We start from the raw sequence: 10,000 nt of genomic DNA, 5'->3' as shown, positions 1-10,000 counted from the left end.
ATTTCCATCGGCGGGAAGAGGTCCAAACGGGAATGGGATTGAATGTGACTGCTGAAGCCGACATTGAGACCTCTAACGCGGGTAGCTCGGCAGGATTTGACCCGGCGGTTCTGCCGAAGGTCTCACCTTCGAGGGGGGAGCGTCCCGCGTGTTCAGGCCGAATATCGTGCATTGTTAACGGCGGGAAGTGTTCCAAAAGGGAATGGGATTGAATGTGACTGCTGAAGCCGACATTGAGACCTCTAACGCGGGTAGCTCGGCCGGATTTGACCCGGCGGTTCTGGCGACGGTCTCGCCTTCGAGGGGGGAGCGTCCCGCGTGTTCAGGCCGAATTTTGTGCATTTCCATCGGCGGGAAGAGGTCCAAACGGGAATGGGATTGAATGTGACTGCTGAAGCCGACATTGAGACCTCTAACGCGGGTAGCTCGGCCGGATTTGACCCGGCGGGTCTGCCGAAGGTCTCACCTTCGAGGGGGGAGCGTCCCGCGTGTTCAGGCCGAGTTTTGTGCATTTCCATCGGCGGGAAGAGGTCCAAACGGGAATGGGATTGAATGTGACTGCTGAAGCCGACATTGAGACCTCTAACGCGGGTAGCTCGGCCGGATTTGACCCGGCGGTTCTGCCGAAGGTCTCAGCTTCGAGGGGGGAGCGCCCACCGTGTACAGGCCGATTTTCATGCATTTCCAACCGTGGGAAGGGGTCCGAAAGGGGATGGGGGTGAACGTGACTGCTCAACCCGACTTTGAGACCTCTAACGCGGGTAGCTCAGCCGGATTTGACCCGGCGGTTCTGGCGACGGTCTCGCCTTCGAGGGGGGAGCGTCCCGCGTGTTCAGGCCGAATTTTGTGCATTTCCATCGGCGGGAAGAGGTCCAAACGGGAATGGGATTGAATGTGACTGCTGAAGCCGACATTGAGACCTCTAACGCGGGTAGCTCGGCCGGATTTGACCCGGCGGTTCTGCCGAAGGTCTCACCTTCGAGGGGGGAGCGTCCCGCGTGTTCAGGCCGAATTTTGTGCATTTCCATCGGCGGGAAGAGGTCCAAACGGGAATGGGATTGAATGTGACTGCTGAAGCCGACATTGAGACCTCTAACGCGGGTAGCTCGGCCGGATTTGACCCGGCGGTTCTGCCGAAGGTCTCACCTTCGAGGGGGGAGCGCCCACCGTGTACAGGCCGATTTTCATGCATTTCCAACCGTGGGAAGGGGTCCGAAAGGGGATGGGGGTGAACGTGACTGCTCAACCCGACTTTGAGACCTGTAACGCGGGTAGCTCAGCCGGATTTGACCCGGCGGTTCTGGCGACGGTCTCGCCTTCGAGGGGGGAGCGTCCCGCGTGTTCAGGCCGAATTTTGTGCATTTCCATCGGCGGGAAGAGGTCCAAACGGGAATGGGATTGAATGTGACTGCTGAAGCCGACATTGAGACCTCTAACGCGGGTAGCTCGGCCGGATTTGACCCGGCGGTTCTGCCGAAGGTCTCACCTTCGAGGGGGGAGCGTCCCGCGTGTTCAGGCCGAATTTTGTGCATTTCCATCGGCGGGAAGAGGTCCAAACGGGAATGGGATTGAATGTGACTGCTGAAGCCGACATTGAGACCTCTAACGCGGGTAGCTCGGCCGGATTTGACCCGGCGGTTCTGCCGAAGGTCTCACCTTCGAGGGGGGAGCGCCCACCGTGTACAGGCCGATTTTCATGCATTTCCAACCGTGGGAAGGGGTCCGAAAGGGGATGGGGGTGAACGTGACTGCTCAACCCGACTTTGAGACCTGTAACGCGGGTAGCTCAGCCGGATTTGACCCGGCGGTTCTGGCGACGGTCTCGCCTTCGAGGGGGGAGCGCCCCGCGTGTTCAGGCCGAATTTTGTGCATTTCCATCGGCGGGAAGAGGTCCAAACGGGAATGGGATTGAATGTGACTGCTGAAGCCGACATTGAGACCTCTAACGCGGGTAGCTCGGCAGGATTTGACCCGGCGGTTCTGCCGAAGGTCTCACCTTCGAGGGGGGAGCGCCCACCGTGTACAGGCCGATTTTCATGCATTTCCAACCGTGGGAAGGGGGCCGAAAGGGGATGGGGGTGAATGTGACTGCTCAACCCGACTTTGAGGCATCTAACCCGGGTAGCTCAGCCGGGTTTGACCCGGCGGTTCTGCCGACTGCCTCGCCTTCGAGGGGGGAGCGTCCCCCGTGTACAGGCCGATTTTCATGCATTTCGAACCGTGGGAAGTGGCCCAAAAGGGGATGGGGGTGAATGTGACTGCTCAACCCGACTTTGGCGCTTCCGAGCCGGGTAGCCCGGCCGGGTTTGACCCGGCGGTTCTGCCGTCGGTCTCGCCTTCGAGGGCGGAGCCTCCCCCGTGTACAGGCCGATTTTCATGCATTTGCAACGGTGGGAAGTTGCCCAAAAGTCGATGGGAGTGAATGTGACTGCTCAACCCGACTTTGAGACTTTTAAGCCGGGTAGCTCAGCCGGGTTTGACCCGGCGGTTCTGCCGACGGTCTCGCCTTCGAGGGGGGAGCCTCCCCCGTGTACAGGCCGATTTTCGTGCATTTCCAACGGTGGGAAGAGGTTCAAAAGGGGATGGGAGTGAATGTGACTGCTCAACCCGACTCTGAGGCTTCTAACCCGGGTAGCTCGGCCGGGTTTGATCCGGCGGTTCTGCCGACGGTCTCGTCTTCGAGGCCGGTGCCTCCCCCGTGTACAGGCCGATTTTCGTGCATTTCCAACGGTGGGAAGTGGTCCAAAAGGGAATGGGGGTGGACGTGTCTGCTCATACCGACTTTGAGACTTGTAAGCCGGGTAGCTCAGCCGGGTTTGACCCGGCGGTTCTGCCGACGGTCTCGCCTTCGAGGGGGGAGCCTCCCCCGTGTACAGGCCGATTTCCGTGCATTTCCAACGGTGGGAAGAGGTTCAAAAGGGGATGGGAGTGAATGTGACTGCTCAACCCGACTCTGAGGCTTCTAACCCGGGTAGCTCGGCCGGGTTTGATCCGGCGGTTCTGCCGACGGTCTCGTCTTCGAGGCCGGTGCCTCCCCCGTGTACAGGCCGATTTTCGTGCATTTCCAACGGTGGGAAGAGGTTCAAAAGGGGATGGGGGTGAATGCGACTGCTCAACCCGACTCTGAGGCTTCTAACCCGGGTAGCCCGGCCGGGTTTGACCCGGCGGTTCTGCCGTCGGTCTCGCCTTCGAGGGCGGAGCCTCCCCCGTGTACAGGCCGATTTTCATGCATTTGCAACGGTGGGAAGTTGCCCAAAAGTCGATGGGAGTGAATGTGACTGCTCAACCCGACTTTGAGACTTTTAAGCCGGGTAGCTCAGCCGGGTTTGACCCGGCGGTTCTGCCGACGGTCTCGCCTTCGAGGGGGGAGCCTCCCCCGTGTACAGGCCGATTTTCGTGCATTTCCAACGGTGGGAAGAGGTTCAAAAGGGGATGGGAGTGAATGTGACTGCTCAACCCGACTCTGAGGCTTCTAACCCGGGTAGCTCGGCCGGGTTTGATCCGGCGGTTCTGCCGACGGTCTCGTCTTCGAGGCCGGTGCCTCCCCCGTGTACAGGCCGATTTTCGTGCATTTCCAACGGTGGGAAGTGGTCCAAAAGGGAATGGGGGTGGACGTGTCTGCTCATACCGACTTTGAGACTTGTAAGCCGGGTAGCTCAGCCGGGTTTGTTCCGGCGGTTCTGCCGACGGTCTCGTCATCGAGGGGGGAGCCTCCCCCGTGTCCAGGCCGATTTTCATGCATTTCCAACCGTGGGAAGTGGTCCAAAAGGGAATGGGGGTGAATGTGACTGCTCATACCGACTTTGAGACTTTTAAGCCGGGTAGCTCAGCCGGGTTTGACCCGGCGGTTCTGCCGACGGTCTCGCCTTCGAGGGGGGAGCGTCCCCCGTGTTCAGGCCGAATTTTGTGCATTTCGAACCGTGGGAAGTTGCCCAAAAGTCGATGGGAGTGAATGTGACTGCTCAACCCGACTTTGAGACTTGTAAGCCGGGTAGCTCAGCCGGGTTTGACCCGGCGGTTCTGCCGACGGTCTCGTCTTCGAGGCGGGTGCCTCCCCCGTGTACAGGCCGATTTTCATGCATTTCGTACCGTGGGAAGCGGTCCAAAAGGGGATGGGAGTGAACGTGACTGCTCATACCGACTTTGGCGCTTCCGAGCCGGGTAGCTCAGCCGGGTTTGACCCGGCGGGTCTGCCGACGGTCTCGCCTTCGAGGGGGGAGCGTCCCCCGTGTTCAGGCCGAATCTTGTGCATTTCGAACCGTGGGAAGTTGCCCAAAAGTCGATGGGAGTGAATGTGACTGCTCAACCCGACTTTGAGACTTGTAAGCCGGGTAGCTCAGCCGGGTTTGACCCGGCGGTTCTGCCGACGGTCTCGTCTTCGAGGCGGATGCCACCCCCGTGTACAGGCCGATTTTCGTGCATTTCCAACCGTGGGAAGTGGTCTAAAAGTCGATGGGAGTGAACGTGACTGCTCAACCCGACTCTGAGGCTTCTAACCCGGGTAGCTCGGCCGGGTTTGACCCGGCGGTTCTGCCGACGGTCTCGTCTTCGAGGCGGGTGCCTCCCCCGTGTACAGGCCGATTTTCGTGCATTTCGAACCGTGGGAAGTGGTCTAAAAGTCGATGGGAGTGAACGTGACTGCTCAACCCGACTTTGAGACTTGTAAGCCGGGTAGCTCAGCCAGGTTTGACCCGGCGGTTCTGCCGACGGTCTCGCCTTCGAGGGCGGACCCTCCCCCGTGTACAGGCCGGTTTTCGTGCATTTCGAACCGTGGGAAGTGATCCAAAAGGGAATGGGGGTGAACGTGACTGCCCAACCCGGCTTTGAGACTTGTAAGCCGGGTAGCTCAGCCGGGTTGGACCCGGCGGTTCTGCCGACGGTCTCGACTTCGAGGCGGGTGCCTCCCCCGTGTACAGGCCGATTTTCATGCATTTGCAACGGTGGGAAGTTGCCCAAAAGTCGATGGGAGTGAATGTGACTGCTCAACCCGACTTCGAGACTTGTAAGCCGGGTAGCTCAGCCGGGTTTGACCCGGCGGTTCTGCCGACGGTCTCGCCTTCGAGGGGGGAGCCTCCCCCGTGTACAGGCCGATTTTCGTGCATTTCCAACGGTGGGAAGAGGTTCAAAAGGGGATGGGAGTGAATGTGACTGCTCAACCCGACTTTGGCGCTTCCGAGCCGGGTAGCTCAGCCGGGTTTGACCCGGCGGGTCTGCCGACGGTCTCGTCTTCGAGGCGGGTGCCTCCCCCGTATACAGGCCGATTTTCATGCATTTCGAACCGTGGGAAGTGGTCCAAAAGGGAATGGGGGTGGACGTGTCTGCTCATACCGACTTTGAGACTTGTAAGCCGGGTAGCTCAGCCGGGTTTGTTCCGGCGGTTCTGCCGACGGTCTCGTCTTCGAGGCGGGTGCCTCCCCCGTGTACAGGCCGATTTTCGTGCATTTCGAACCGTGGGAAGTGGTCCAAAAGGGGATGGGAGTGAATGTGACTGCTCAACCCGACTTTGGCGCTTCCGAGCCGGGTAGCTCAGCCGGGTTTGACCCGGCGGGTCTGCCGACGGTCTCGTCTTCGAGGCGGGTGCCTCCCCCGTATACAGGCCGATTTTCATGCATTTCGAACCGTGGGAAGTGGTCCAAAAGGGAATGGGGGTGGACGTGTCTGCTCATACCGACTTTGAGACTTGTAAGCCGGGTAGCTCAGCCGGGTTTGATCCTGCGGTTCTGCCGACGGTCTCGCCTTCGAGGGGGGAGCCTCCCCCGTGTTCAGTCCGATTTCCATGCATTTCCAACCGTGGGAAGTTGCCCAAAAGGGGATGGGAGTGAATGTGACTGCTCAACCCGACTTTGGCGCTTCCGAGCCGGTTAGCACAGCCGGGTTTGACCCGGCGGTTCTGCCGACAGTCTCCTCTTCGAGGCGGGTGCCTCCCCCGTGTACAGGCCGATTTCCGTGCATTTCGAACCGTGGGAAGTGGTCCAAACGTCGATGGGAGTGAATGTGACTGCTCAACCCGACTTTGGCGCTTCCGAGCCGGGTAGCTCAGCCGGGTTTGACCCGGCGGTTCTGCCGACGGTCTCGTCTTCGAGGCGGGTGCCTCCCCCGTGTACAGGCCGATTTTCATGCATTTGGAACCGTGGGAAGTGGTCCAAAAGGGAATGGGGGTGGACGTGACTGCTCATACCGACTTTGAGACTTGTAAGCCGGGTAGCTCGGCCGGGTTTGACCCGGCGGTTCTGCCGACGGTCTCGCCTTCGAGGGGGGAGCCTCCCCCGTGTTCAGTCCGATTTTCGTGCATTTCCCACGGTGGGAAATGGTATCTTTCATTACGGGGACAAGGGTCTGAAGCGGTGAAGTCAGTAACCGGCATAGTTAAGGAAAGGGTTCGAATTTTCTCAACAGTACGAAAAAAGTGAGCAGGGAAGCTAGAGAAGGTGTCAGTGAGTCCCAAACGAGTGAACCGCAAAACTTAGGGAAATGCCCGAAAGCGTTTTAAAGGGTGAAATCGGGAACGAGGAAATGATGGGAAAGTGCCTGAAAGTGCTAAATGAGTAAACAGAAAAACGAAGAAAAATGTTTGAAAAGAAGAAGTGAGTAACCAGGAAAACTTAGAAAAATGTTCAAAACGAAGAAATCAGTAACCAGGAAAACTTAGAAAAATGATCAAAAAGAAGAAATGAGTAACCAGGAAAACTTAGAAAAATGTTTAAAAAGAAGAAATCAGTAACCAGGAAAACTTAGGAAAATGTTTAAAAAGAAGAAATCAGTAACCAGAAAAACTGCGAAAAATGTTTAAAAAGAAGAAATGAGTAACCAGAAAAACTTAGAAAAATGTTTAAAAAGAAGAAATCAGTAACCAGGAAAACTTAGAAAAATGTTTAAAAAGAAGAAATCAGTAACCAGGAAAACTTAGAAAAATGTTTAAAAAGAAGAAATCAGTAACCAGGAAAACTTAGAAAAATGTTATAAAAGAAGAAGTGAGTAACCAGAAAAACTTAGAAAAATGTTTAAAAAGAAGAAATCAGTAACCAGAAAAACTGCGAAAAATGTTTAAAAAGAAGAAATCAGTAACCAGACAAACTGCGAAAAATGTTTAAAAAGAAGAAATCAGTAACCAGGAAAACTTAGAAAAATGTTTAAAAAGAAGAAGTGAGTAACCAGAAAAACTTAGAAAAATGTTTAAAAAGAAGAAATCAGTAACCAGAAAAACTTAGAAAAATGTTTAAAAAGAAGAAATCAGTAACCAGAAAAACTGCGAAAAATGTTTAAAAAGAAGAAATCAGTAACCAGGAAAACTTAGAAAAATGTTTAAAAAGAAGAAATCAGTAACCAGAAAAACTGCGAAAAATGTTTAAAAAGAAGAAATCAGTAACCAGGAAAACTTAGAAAAATGTTTAAAAAGAAGAAATCAGTAACCAGAAAAACTTAGAAAAATGTTTAAAAAGAAGAAATGAGTAACCAGAAAAACTTAGAAAAATGTTTAAAAAGAAGAAATCAGTAACCAGAAAAACGGCGAAAAATGTTTAAAAAGAAGAAATCAGTAACCAGAAAAACTTAGAAAAATGTTTAAAAAGAAGAAGTGAGTAACCAGAAAAACTTAGAAAAATGTTTAAAAAGAAGAAATGAGTAACCAGAAAAACTTAGAAAAATGTTTAAAAAGAAGAAATCAGTAACCAGAAAAACTTAGAAAAATGTTTAAAAAGAAGAAATGAGTAACCAGAAAAACTTAGAAAAATGCTTAAAAAGAAGAAATCAGTAACCAGAAAAACGGCGAAAAATGTTTAAAAAGAAGAAATCAGTAACCAGAAAAACGGCGAAAAATGTTTAAAAAGAAGAAATCAGTAACCAGACAAACTGCGAAAAAATGTTTAAAAAGAAGAAATCAGTAACCAGAAAAACTGCGAAAAATGTTTAAAAAGAAGAAATCAGTAACCAGGAAAACTTAGAAAAATGTTTAAAAAGAAGAAATGAGTAACCAGGAAAACTTAGAAAAATGTTTAAAAAGAAGAAATGAGTAACCAGGAAAACTTAGAAAAATGTTTAAAAAGAAGAAATCAGTAACCAGAAAAACTTAGAAAAATGTTTAAAAAGAAGAAATCAGTAACCAGAAAAACTTAGAAAAATGTTTAAAAAGAAGAAATGAGTAACCAGAAAAACTTAGAAAAATGTTTAAAAAGAAGAAATGAGTAACCAGAAAAACTTAGAAAAATGTTTAAAAAGAAGAAATCAGTAACCAGAAAAACGGCGAAAAATGTTTAAAAAGAAGAAGTGAGTAACCAGAAAAACTTAGAAAAATGTTTAAAAAGAAGAAATGAGTAACCAGAAAAACGTTTAAAAAGAAGAAATCAGTAACCAGAAAAACTTAGAAAAATGTTTAAAAAGAAGAAATCAGTAACCAGAAAAACGGCGAAAAATGTTTAAAAAGAAGAAATCAGTAACCAGAAAAACTTAGAAAAATGTTTAAAAAGAAGAAGTGAGTAACCAGAAAAACTTAGAAAAATGTTTAAAAAGAAGAAATGAGTAACCAGAAAAACTTAGAAAAATGTTTAAAAAGAAGAAATCAGTAACCAGAAAAACTTAGAAAAATGTTTAAAAAGAAGAAATCAGTAACCAGGAAAACTTGGAAAAAAACACTTAGAAAAATTTTCAGCAAAGTGTGAAAAATATTCTAAGTGTCAGCGGAGGAAAATGCTGCAGCATCGGGAAAGATTCGCAAACTTACACCGAACATGTGCTCCGAAGTGCCGGAGGAATTGGGTGAATTGAGCCCGGCAAATGGCCAGCTGTCGTTTTGTGCCTGCAGCCCGAAAACTTTAACTTTGTCTGTCGCGGAAGTCCGGACCGAGAAAAATCCAAACGGTTTTGACCGGACCGAGTTCCAGACCGATGCAGTCAAATTTGGAATTCAGACCCATTCAGTGCCACTTGTAGTTTTTCCGCAGTGAGGTTGGCGGGGTACCCGGAGATATATGGGAACACGATTTTTAGAACAAAATGGCGGCGCGGGACCGTTCTGAAAGGCATCCGAAAAACGGTTCCACGGGCATAGCACTTTAATGACAGGTATGAGTGCATGCCGGAGAGCTCTTGGAAGTCGAATTTTTGACACTTTGTCAATTTTTTGACAGATTTGACAAACTCTTTCTGTCTGTTCTAAGAGTCAGTCAGAGACTTGTGCGGCGGTCTTTTGACACTATTGGAGGGCGGGCAAACCCCACGTTGACTCCGGCCGTCCCTCCACAGGCGCTCGTGTCCAAAATGAAGGCGAGAGACGCGAGTGGCCTGGTTCCCTTGGGTGTTGCCAAGAAGGCTGCGGGCTGACCGTTGCCTGAGCACTCCCTAAAGCCTCTTGTGATGAGAGCAGACCTCGCCTGCCGCACGACCGGCTCTGGGAGTCGTTGGGCCGCTATTTGTGAATAGTCTGGTCCTCCTCTGCCACCCGGACAAGCGCGATGGCTCTGCCGCCCTGCGGTGCTCGTCACCCAGGTTTGGGGAACACGATACTCGTAACAAAAATAAAAGGCGGCTCGGGACCTGCAGGCGAAAGGGGTCCCGTGGTGCTAAGCACGTCGACTTCGGGTCTCGGTGCAAGCCGGAGAGCTCACGGAAGTCTAAAGTTTTCGGCACGTGGTCGAATCTTTTCAAAGGCTTACCCGGCTCTTTCCGTCCATTCTGAGAGTAAGTCAGAGGCCGGTGCGGAGGTCTCTTGACAATCGGAGGGGGTGGTGGCCCTCCGCAGGCGCTCGTGTCGAAAATGAAGGCGAGAGACGCGAGTGGCCTGGTTCCCCTGGGTGTTGCCAGGAAGGCTGCGGGCTGACCCTTGCCTGAGCACTCCCTAAAGCCTCTTGTGATGAGAGCAGACCTCGCGCGCCGCACGACCGGCTCTGGGAGTCGTTGGGCCGCTATCTGTGAATAGTCTGGTCCTCCTCTGCCACCCGGCCAAGTGCGATGGCTCTGCCGCCCTGCGGTGCTCGTCACGCAGGTATGGGGCACACGATGCTCGTAA

This window comes from Chiloscyllium punctatum, unplaced genomic scaffold, assembly GCF_047496795.1.
Source record: "Chiloscyllium punctatum isolate Juve2018m unplaced genomic scaffold, sChiPun1.3 scaffold_1086, whole genome shotgun sequence".
In the NCBI taxonomy this organism is placed as follows: domain Eukaryota; kingdom Metazoa; phylum Chordata; class Chondrichthyes; order Orectolobiformes; family Hemiscylliidae; genus Chiloscyllium; species Chiloscyllium punctatum.
This window is presented reverse-complemented; position numbering follows the sequence as displayed.